Source organism: Anser cygnoides, chromosome 6 (genome assembly GCF_040182565.1).
Source record: "Anser cygnoides isolate HZ-2024a breed goose chromosome 6, Taihu_goose_T2T_genome, whole genome shotgun sequence".
Lineage (NCBI taxonomy): Eukaryota > Metazoa > Chordata > Aves > Anseriformes > Anatidae > Anser > Anser cygnoides.
The window spans coordinates 34,820,730-34,831,756 of NC_089878.1; the positions used below are offsets into that span (position 1 = coordinate 34,820,730).

General features: G+C 44.7%; 1 protein-coding gene and 1 long non-coding RNA gene across 3 annotated transcripts in view; one reads left to right on the plus strand and one right to left on the minus strand.

Annotated features, from left to right (window-relative positions):
• The window catches only part of NCKAP5 (NCK associated protein 5), a 438,779-nt gene extending 431,145 nt beyond the window's left edge, over window positions 1–7,634 (minus strand). Inside the window, exons 1-3 of one of the 2 annotated variants that reach the window (XM_066999996.1) lie at window positions 7,534–7,634; window positions 7,348–7,435; window positions 6,622–6,716 (exon numbers count right to left, since the gene is read on the minus strand). The gene's annotated coding sequence lies outside the window, so the exon portion shown is untranslated. The remainder of the gene's footprint in view (window positions 1–6,621; window positions 6,717–7,347; window positions 7,436–7,533) is intronic. The other variant, XM_013186421.3, reaches the window with a different exon arrangement.
• Window positions 7,635–8,777: 1,143 nt separating this feature from the next.
• On the plus strand, window positions 8,778–10,643 carry LOC106039345 (uncharacterized). Its single transcript, XR_007169255.2, has 3 exons — window positions 8,778–9,583; window positions 10,064–10,196; window positions 10,535–10,643. It is a non-coding gene; the product is annotated as an uncharacterized lncRNA (long non-coding RNA).
• The last annotated feature ends 384 nt before the right edge of the window (window positions 10,644–11,027 follow it).

Here is an 11,027-nt window from a genome sequence, read left to right on the forward strand (position 1 = left end):
TACATTGCTTCTGGGATCAAGCTAACTCAAAAACTACATTGTGCCATGTAGACATACACAGAGCGGTGGCAAAAGTGCAGTTTGAATGAATAAACTGTGCCATTTTTCAACTAAGTGACTTAATGGATGCAGCACTTCAAATCTGTTCCCATGGCAATGTAGAGACAGCAATGGAAATACAGGCAGTTTCCTCTTATACTCCCAGTACAAGGAGCAGAACAAAAACCTTTTCTCCATTTGAATGAACAAAAGCAGGAGCATTTTCCAGTGCAAACATGTAAAGCCAAAATCTTTCCCATGTCCCGACCACAGTAAAATTCATGAATAAACAGAAAAGACTTGCCAACAAGGTCAAAAAACTTGGGATTTGCTTTGTCGGACCAACAGGGGTTAGGGTTGATTCACAGAGAACATCCTGCCCCCATTCCTCCTGAGCTAAAAATCAAAGCACTTTTGGAAGAAGAGTCCCAGATGTTCTTTCAAGAGGGTGAATAAAAGCAGAGACAGCCTGTAAGGTAGCCCCGGCTTTGCTGATTAGTCATCAGTTTCCATTGTGTTTGGAAACAGACAGCTAGTGCAGTACAGGAAGCAAAGAGATACACCACACACACACAGAAGAGATCACCCGCAGTATCTTTGTGGTGTATGTCAAAAAACAGCAAACTTCAAACAGTTCTTCTGGCTACCCCTGCTACCTTAGAAGTCTGCAACCTCCCTCCCATCACTCCCAAACAGAAGGTACCTCTTGGGCTGCTAACTTCATTAACAGAGGGGATTTAAGATATGTCCCTTTCACCACATTGTCCCGCTCTCTTGCATCATCTCAGTGTAATCTGGCAATCTTCAGCAAAGCTGGTTTTCAGGCAGGCGCTGAGAAAGCCCAGAGGCTGAACCATTGCACTGTGACTCAATTGAAAAATCATGGATCTGTGTACCAAGCTCGTGGTCTATCGGTCTATCATTACCACCTATTAATGGTATTTGCATTCCAATTGTACCTAAAGACAGCAGTCAGCACCAAGAACTCCATTCTGACAGACATTTTATACTTAAATCTGACTCGTCAGATTTAACACAGATCTGACATACAGCGTGCACACAAAAGCAGCACAACAAACTCTCCCGCACACTGAAGAACTAAGCAAGAAAGCAATCCCTTTGCACACTTTCTAAGCTCAAACACATGAAAAACTAACACAGAGAGAACCTCACTAAAGGGCTTGTAGCAGTAATGATATGTTTGCAGGAAGATACCGTAACTTCTTCCGCTGAAACTCCTGTACTCTGGCCTTCTTCAGATCCTGAGTTTATCAGGAACCTGACCAAAGAACACAGATATTTTATTGCATTTTCCTGAAGGAAATACAGAGATTCAAATAGAAACAGGCCAAGTCTCAGAATAAGCATCCTGACCCTTAACGCTATGAAAAAATATTGTCATAGCATCCATCATTTACTGCCTATCCGAAAGGCCTAGGCCAAGTTCTCCTGTTTTCATTGTAGAGTCCAGGGAAATAGTTTCTCCCCTGACCCCTCCTCATGTGGTCCTAACGGATTTGTCATTAGGAGCTTAGTTTAGGCTGCACAGCATAAATCTGGAAAAGGAAAGCGAGAGCAGAGACTTCTGAGAGCAGCCCTCCAGTACAAACACCGTTCTCATTACATTGTCTGTCCACTGCAAAGTCCTTTGTCTGCCGTCCCTCTTTTCTCCTCCTGAGCCCTAGTAGTGAAGCAGCAACACGCAGTAACGCAGATCCTCTCTGTGAGCCCAGCGTTGTCCCTGTGCCCTGAAATCCAGGACACTGCCTGGCAGCTGTGTTCCACCTCGTACCTCACGATACGGAGCTGAGCACTAAGAAGTGCAGGGCTCCACCAGAGGAGACGCAGGCCTCCCACTACCCTGCCTTTTAATTAAATAATAAACAGGATTAAATGGAACTCAATTCCCTGGGAAACTCCCACCCACTCCACGGGAGCGCATCACTTGCCAGCAGCCAGCACTGTACGCACGTCTCTTTTTATTAATAAACGCTCCTCCACTGCAGACTGCGTGCTTCTGCCTCTGTCTCCCTGTCACTCTCAACATGTGGCTCTTCTAATCTCTTGCCTTTAAACACTCCAAAGCCCATCATCAGGGTATTCTGAAAGAATTAGGATGGGATGTCTTTGCACATGTAAGCTGCGATATATTCAAACATTCACAATACGGTCTTGAATTTAACCCGATGGATGTGGCAGAGGATTTTTTGTTAATATTAATGAGAAATATTTTCTTTGTAGAGGGCTCAGGGGCAGCTTCTCTTTGCTGAGTGCAGCCTGCCAGTCCCAGCCCGCACTCCTCAGCCACAAGGAGTGCTCTTTGTACCCACAGTGCACCCTGAGCACTGAGCGATTGGGATGTTAATTTTGCATCTCATCCAGCGGTATGAGATGAACGTGGTCTGGAGACACACTTTATTTGGTTTCTCGCAAAAAAGCCCTGATAGCTTGTGCCACTTCATCCCTGGTGTAATGTTAGCTGAGTCAGTGGAACTTAGCTGGCCCGGCTCTGATTTATATATATGCTGTACAGCCTGCTGCAGTAATTTCAGAACAAGAATATCACAGTGACCTTGACATGCCTTCTGTTCGCTGTTGTTTTTAGCAGTTTTAATGAATACATCTTTCCTGAGCAAAGGATCAAGATGTGGTCCCTCAGATTACCCACATGGATGATGGCTTCCAAATTCATTTTAAAATCGCAGTGAAAGGATTTAAGAGTTATTACAAACAATTCAGAGATGGTGCCTGCTGAAAGCCTGATTATGCTCCCAGCCATCATTTTTCAGACAGAGGGAAATCTGTTAAAGTAAATCTCCAATTAGGATGCTTGTGTTCTTTTAAATTAATGTTTCATTTCAATTTTGTTGCCTAGTTCCTCCTGTCATTTTCTAAGGAATACATGTGCTGAAATCATCCCTTTGATGAGGCTTGGACAAGAAGCTTAGTGTGCTTTGATGTGGAAAAGGAAAATGGGGCCTCTTTTTCTATGGAACTAGCTTGCAGATCAGCTTGCTGTAGTTAATGCAGGGTGAGCCCAATTTTTATTTTTTATTTTTTTTTCAACCAGTAAAGCAGGCAGGAAGAAGCAGCTTATTCAAACACTAATGAGCAATCAGGTGAGGACAAGAACTTCCACAGTTACCCAAGTTTCCATTATTCTCCTTATCCTTCAGAGCACCACGAAGCAGTGGAGGAACCACATTTAGACCAGGAACTCCTCAGGACAAAGCCGTGCCACATGGACATCAGAACTACGCACTTGTAGCATCGCTCCTTGTATGTGCAACCTTTGCACCTCTTGGCCAGTAAGCAGCAGAACTGAATCAGAGCAAGAAACCCATTTTTGGATTTGTTATTCTCACTACTGTGCTCCCACAAGAATAGGAGGACATCCAGAGGCACTCATACCTAACGTGCCCCAACTATACGGACATAGGGAGCAGCGTTTGACCACAGAAGAAATGCAGCCAAGTAAAGCTGTAAATGGACTTTGGTGTGCGAACAGAAGAGGTCCAATGGTACGGCCACAATCTTCCCCTATAAATACATGTCCTTTGGTTTCATCTTCAGAAGACTCAGAAGCAAGGATACAAATTGCCCCAAAGCCAAGAATAGAAGTACTGTTGATGTGAGCGTAAGATGGGTCAAGCCTAGACTCTGCTGATGGACAAGACGCCCTGCTTTCGTAAATTGAAAGTGTCAATATTTCAAATTATATTAGCATGCTGAAAACCAAAACAAATTTGTCTACCTTGTTACCTTCTATAACTGTTAATCAAGAATAAAAGCAGGTAGTTGCTGCAAGACCCATGGCTTTGTATATTGCAACCTCCCTGCGTCTAAAATATTAGCAATAACATCACGCTGCTGTAGCTGATTTCCTATACAGCAGGATGCTTCAACGTGAAAGCCACATTAAAAATGGATTGGATTAGATTAGACGTGCTAAGTGCCTTGTGCAAAGTGCAGCATGCCTTCAGCTTTCCTTTGTCTTTGAGAAGTCCATGAGAGCACCAAGCACTTCACAAGAGCTGGTCAGTGACGACAGGCACGTCTCCTCTGCATTTCAGCACTTTCCCACATACATACCACATCAGTGAAAGGAATAACTTCTCTTGAATCTATTATGTGCTAAATCGTACATAACACATAAAAGGTTTTTTACGCTGTTAATTTTAGAATGAGAAATACCCAGTTCTGCTAAGTTTTATGGCTCCCTTGTACTAAATGACGTGTAGCAGAGAGAAGGCTGCCATTTCAGCTTACGCTGTTGGGAAATTTTTGATTCTTTTTTGAGCAAGTTTCTTGCAGGTCAGTTCCACGTATGAAGGAGGCTGAGAATTAACGATGTTAATAGGAATGCGCATTAATCAACCAATTCATTTTTAAAAAGATGCTCTTAGTCAGCAAAAAGTGTCATAGTAAAGGATATATGGCCACCCTGATTCCACAAGCCACCTGCAGCTCATCAGAAAGCTATAAAGTAAATTCTTCAAAGAGAAACTAACAATCTTCTGACCCAAAAATAATGGAGAAGAAAAAAAAAGAACTGCAAAAAAGAAAAAAAAATCCATTCCCTCCATTGTGAGTCAGCTCTGGTGAAAATGAAAAAAAAAAAACTATAGCAGTTACATTTTGGGAGATGTCATGTTCCTACTTCTATATTCCTCTCCATTTCTTTGATCTAAAAAATCTCAGCCACTGGGGGCTGAACCAATCCAGGAGATTTACATGTCTTCTCTGTTCACTCCTGGGTGCTTATCACATTTTCTACTGCAGGCACTTTTTAACAATTCTTTTTAATTTCCATTTGGAAAATACAGACGCTATTACAGCACATAAGACTGTCTTTCTTATACCCCCACTGACCTCAGGATTAGGGAACGGTGAAGCTGTTCCCAGCTGTGCTGCCTGCGCTCATGCAAATCACTTGGGTACCGTACACCTCTCTCACACAAGCGAACATCACTTCTTATGCCGTATTTCATTGCTGAAAATGTTCCAAGTTGCTAATACCACACTTTGATTAGCCAAACTGTGCTGAAGACAGCTCCTTTTCTGACAGAAGCATCACTGCTCCTACCCAGAGACTGACACGCTGTCACCACAATGCAGGTAACTGCTCTGCAGCTGGAAAGATACAGTGACCTGCAAAAAGAGAGAGCCTGCACCACTAACAGAGGGCTAAAATCTGAGTTCTTTGCCTATCATTAAATGCTGCTCCCTGGGCAAACACTCCTAGGCAAAGTAGCAAGAGGGCAGTAGCTGCCGTGCAGGAAACTCAGCCCCACAGCCATGCCCTGTCCTTCCTTGCCAAGCAACCCATGAAGGAGCATCTTAAATCCCAGGGAAGCAAATCATGACATGACAATCTTTTATGTGCTGGTAGATGCATAATGCAGAGACGTGCGAGGGAAAGCTGTCAGTAGGAGGAAGCCTAAGCGTACGTGCAGCACAAAGCCTGTATTTTACCTATCTGGAATCTAAAAATCCATTCCAAAGCACTATCAGACACAACTTCTGAATGTGACAAATGAGTTCTGGTACACATTTTAGCCTGACATTTTGCTGCTTCCTACATGTACACAGAGACCCCTAGCTGCAATTCAGCTTAGGACAAGTACATGCCTAACACCATTCATTATGATTTTAAGTGAATAGTCACGTTTCATTTCTAGCAACCATCACACTGAGCTGCACAACCAAACAGTGTCACTTACCCTAAACAGCATACCTGGCAAGTGCTCACAGATTTCCAGTGGCAAAACTGGTCAGTCATATCTGCAGTTTCCCACCAAAACTTCTTGGTGGAAAGGTAGCTAAAACGTACGTTATTCCCTACAGAAGTAACCAGAACAGCCTGTCTCTGAGCACTACAAGATGTACCTCAAAACCCTGCGAAAACTGATGCGTCATCTGATGTTTTTTGGTTCTAACAAGACACGCCAGGAAGCCCTTTAAAAAAGCTGATCAGAGGACCTTTTATGCTTAGACAAAGTGCTGACTCCCCCTTCTTTCACGTTACCCCCTTACAAGCAGACCCCCAGGACGGCCGCACGTAGCTCTGGAAGTGCAGCAGGCACCGACCAGGACTCTGCATGGAGCTGCCAGACAAGCCCGACCATGCAGGAGCCCAGCTGCATGCACCAGCTGCCAGCTCAAACACCAGATGTGCCCGGGCACACAGGTCCCAACGTGCTCTAACCACCCGCCTCCAGAGGGCTGCCCCGACACTAGACCCCAAAAATGCCAGATGTGGCCAGAGCTGGGCCAGGTCTGGTTTGGGGACAGATGGCTCGTCTGCTCCTTGTTCCAGCTTAACTCTGCATTCACAGCTCACAGCACCGCTAAGATTCCCCCTTTCCTCTGTGCTCTCGGAATAACATCTGATGCTGTCCCTCTTCCCCCGACACAAACAGGTACTGTAACTGATTCAGCAAGGAAGCAAAGTACTTGTTTTTATGCTTCCATTTGCATAAACAGATTTGTGTAAAGCCCAAGAAATACGTGATCCCACAGAGGTGATACACGCTTCCTTATTTCTCCAGCTGAAAGAAAAGAAGATTTAAAATCACTTACAGCTTCACGGGATCAGCACATTTAGCAGGAGAGCTGCTTCCATCTGCTGACTCACAGAACAACAATGAGCTTTTGGCCAGGTGTGCTGAACCCTTCTGGATCAATGCAGAGGGGAAAAAGGCAAACTTGTTTGAGTACTCCATCCTCTAATGTACACAGAGGGATGCCAAGACAACCTGTGTACATTCTACAAGGGGAAGTCAAACTAATTGTATGTTATGTTGCCTCTTCCTATCCATCCTGCTTTCTCTCATGTACACTCAAGCTATTAGGATGCTAGCAAATAAAACTTGAGGGAGAGACAAAAGGCTGAGACCCCTTACACCTTGCTTCCAGATTTTCTGCCACTTCAATCAGTTAAATTCAATCAACTTGGTAAAATAACTTTTGGAGAAGATCAATCAAATGATCAGCCAAAGTAGTAGCTCCCTGTTTGAATGCAAGTATTGACAAGCAGAGTTCTTAAGCAAAAAATATTGAAAAACATGTAGAAAAGGTAAATGAGATTTTCCTTGACCGGGCTACTGAAGTGAAAGAGATGCAGAAAACAGACAGGGAATGGAAGACTGCAGCCTTTTTCCTGCACCCTAAAGGTGATCATATTCATTTTTTGCCCTAACATAAGATTAACACACACAGATCTCAGTACCACAGCAAACTCTGCTGCATTTCCCACAGTAAGCAGGGCCTGTGGGGAGGGCGGCAGCCCCTGGACAAGGCACATACCTGCTGCGTATCCCGCGCAACTGCTCTTGCTGCCTCAAGTCACCTTCTGCTTGGAGAGGCACAGCTCTCTACCACCCACATATAACAACTGAGGAGCCAGGAGGAAAACAGCAACACCTTGTAAGGCCCAAAAGCCACACTAGGTTCTCCCACACCACTCCAGTAAGGGGAAGGAGCAATACCTACCTCTCCCAAGGCAGCTCTGAGCTAACCCTAAACGAGCTAGTGCTGGGACCTGAAGAGCCGCAGCTGCAGCCAGCTTGTGCTCAGGCTGATGAGCCTCCTGATCCCTGCCCACCAACTCTGTGCAGAAACCAGCTGGGCTGCGTAGATATGCCTACAAGACAGATGTGAGTTGGAATGGGTTGGCACACCAAGAAGGTCTTGCCATATATCGCTACCAAAAAACATTCAGAAACACGTTGCGGTACAACACAGTACCAAAGAGCTCTGCTTTAGACATTCGTGGCTGGGAAATGCTCTCCTAAAAACAAATAAATGCCACAGTAAAGGCTGACTCACCTGGTTCACGTGCATCCCACAGCCATTTCTCTGGCCCACAGCTTGCCATACACCACTTGGGGCTGATTAACAACCTCATGTACATGGGAACAACCCGACCCAATCATCTCCAGTAAAGGTTTCTAATTATGCCAGTTAGCAAGCAGCTAACTCCTCCTGCTGCTCGTTGAAAAGAAAGGAATTTTCCTGCATGGGAACCCATTCGAAGAAGAAATGCCCCATTAAGGGCAATGGTAAGAAGCATTTGCATTTCAAAGGAGGCAAATTTGGCTTCCTAAACTCTAGAGTATCATGAGAGAGATTTCTTACTAGCTCTGTTGGTCATTAACAAGAAGTAACTCATCTGACACACCTGTCTATAAAAGAGAAGGATCGTGGAAGTGCCTGAGTCACTGAAAACAAAGCATTTTCAGATCTGCAAATGATAAGTGCTTTGGCACAGAAGTAGATATGCAGGACAGAGTTATTCATCATTCCTGCCTGCTAATAAGACAGCTTCCTAGACACCTAGGCAATTTCTGAAAACAGTTTCAACAATTTTGATTAATACCTATTGGGTGGCATTATTGCTTCCCTTGCTAAAAAGAAAAAAATACATTTTAAAACCATTTGTGATTGAGCTGTACTAGAACAGTCCTTAAAACAAGGCATTTCTTAGTTTCAATCCAGCCTCCAAAACAAAAGCTCTCATCAGATCAGATAAAGTGGGTGGGCACGTTTAGGCTAATGCATAACTTTGCATGCAACTTGAAAAAACCATGGGCTGATATATAAGGATGAGAGGGCTGTGAGACAGCACATCTTCCCCCACGGCTAACAGAGAGAGACTTGGAGCTCTCGTAAATTCTTTAATGCAGAAGTTAAATATGAAAATCACGTGTAAGCAGAGTGACACAAGGTCTGGGGAAGCAGCTGACAATTGCTAGAAATTCATTGCAGAGCGTATGAATTTTGACCTTCCCTTTACAACCAAACAGGTTATGAGCAGAGGCCAAGTACTTGCCATTCTACTTTTTTTTTTTCCCCCTTTAGGTTACAAATCTTAACGTTATCTCAATATGCGTTACAAAATCATGCACCTCATTAGGAATAACGAGGCAGGCAAACACTGAACAGCCACTTTTAAGACCTTGCAGTGTTGCTTACGCTGCGAGGAAGAGCACCAGGACACAGGTACAAACGAGCTCCGAAGTAAGGGTGCAGTCACTATGGAGATGCAGCTTATTAGCACGTGATCTGTAGAATATTAAAATGTATGTGAAGAATTAATAAACAAATAAATACAATTCTTTACGCCGCAGTTTTGCGCTGATGCTGTCTTCCCTCTTAACTCCCCGGCCTTTTGCTGCCACCTCCCGGACTGCTGCTCGTCCGCGGCGGGGTCCCGCACAGCCCCGGGGTCCGGCTGTGCTCAGCAGGCTGAGCTTTTTGATAACTTCATGCGATTGTGCAAATCCTGGGGTACGTACTGCATGCTACAGATCATATTATATTGCAGTAGGAAGTATAAATATCACTCCCACGCGGCAGGGCTCGCTAGGGAGCGTAAAGCCTGTTGTGACATCATTTATCTTCTAGTTTTACTCGCAGAGAGCGCGTGTTTGCGGAGGAGCTGTCCTGTAACAGCTGAGACAGCAGCACGAAGCCAGGCTTCGTGGTACAGGCCTACCTTGTACTTCCAGACGCCCCAGTCTTGCTCTAAGTAGAGCCCGAGGTATGCATGCTCCCAAGCAGGTCTGCGTACCTGTGCTGGGAACACGACCCAGCCGCCTGCCAGGAGCAGAGATCCTCACGTTCGGATGTCCCAGGGCTGCCCGCTGCCATAAATGAAACTGGAACAGTTTAGGTGCGGGAAAACATGGGGCCTAATCCAGCTGGGAGAGCGGCGCCAAAATCCCTCAGGTAGAAATGCACTGACAATGAATCGCTCTCTTATCCTTCGTCTGGATTATTTAACAAGTGAAGAATGGGCACTACAGGCTATTTTTCACCCAGCCAACGCTTTTTCTCATGCATGCAAATCAGCACACAGGAGATTTTGTGCCCATTTTTCACTTAGAAGGGAGCTAGAAGAGTATAAATTCATCTCAGTCCTTCACGCTTCCCCTGTTCACAGCCGGTCATAACTTTCATTTATTGTTTGTGCTATCCTTTAAAACTAATCACACTTTGCTTTTCCATCTTGCCACTCCAGTGTCTTCTGCTATTGCATGAGGAATGACAGCAGTTTTCTAAGAGGCTCACAAGCAACTCGGGGGAATAATGTCCTTAGGCGCCCTCTGACTGGCTTGCAGCCCTGGCACCCTGCACCTCTGCGTTAACCCCATGTAAGCAAACAGGAGCTCTGACAGTTTCAGGGTAAGGGAAAGGAGACTTGTCTTCAGTTTCCATTATCTTTAGGTGTATACTAAACCAAAGAAGCAAAGGATTTTCCTAGACACCAAAAGAATAGAAATATAAAAATCTGGGATTTGGGGGATTGAAAGAGTTTGGGATTGAGAGAGCTAAAATAAAAGAATGCAAGTTTATTACAAAGAGCAGCAAAACACTGAGAAGTTTCTATTCGACTGATTTTCAAGTTTCTAACAGTAAATTTTTATTTCATTAAAAGAAAATTGCTCTAAACAGCTTTTTTTTTTTTTCAGACTATCCTTATATATTTCAGATCAGACCAGAGCTGCAGCACCCCCCTGACGGCACTTCGAGCGATCAGTACTTTCAGCATCCACCCTCCTCTCTGGGCGAGATTCCTGCGAAACTGCAGCTCCCACAGCTTGCCTGAGAAAAATCTCATGGATACGGCGGCCGTGAACGTGGTGGGAAGAGAGATCTGCCATCTGCTTCTAGGAACAGATGAGGTGGATGTGCAGAGGCTGACGACAGACCACAGTCCTGGTCAGTCTCTCCCTGCACTCTCACCGCTTGTCTGATGCCCTCTGACTGCAGCCATGGCCAACACCCTCACCTCACGCATCTTTGATGTCACAGAGCCTTGCTGCCTCCTTTTTTGTAGGCCGACTGGGCTCCTAATGGCAATTTTGCTAGGGTAAGGCATAAATCAGGGCTGAAATGAAGCATTTTGCAATATTCAGAACAACAACAAGGAAAAAAAAAAAAAGAAGAGACAAAGGAGGAGTTCCAACTTTTTAAATTCAATT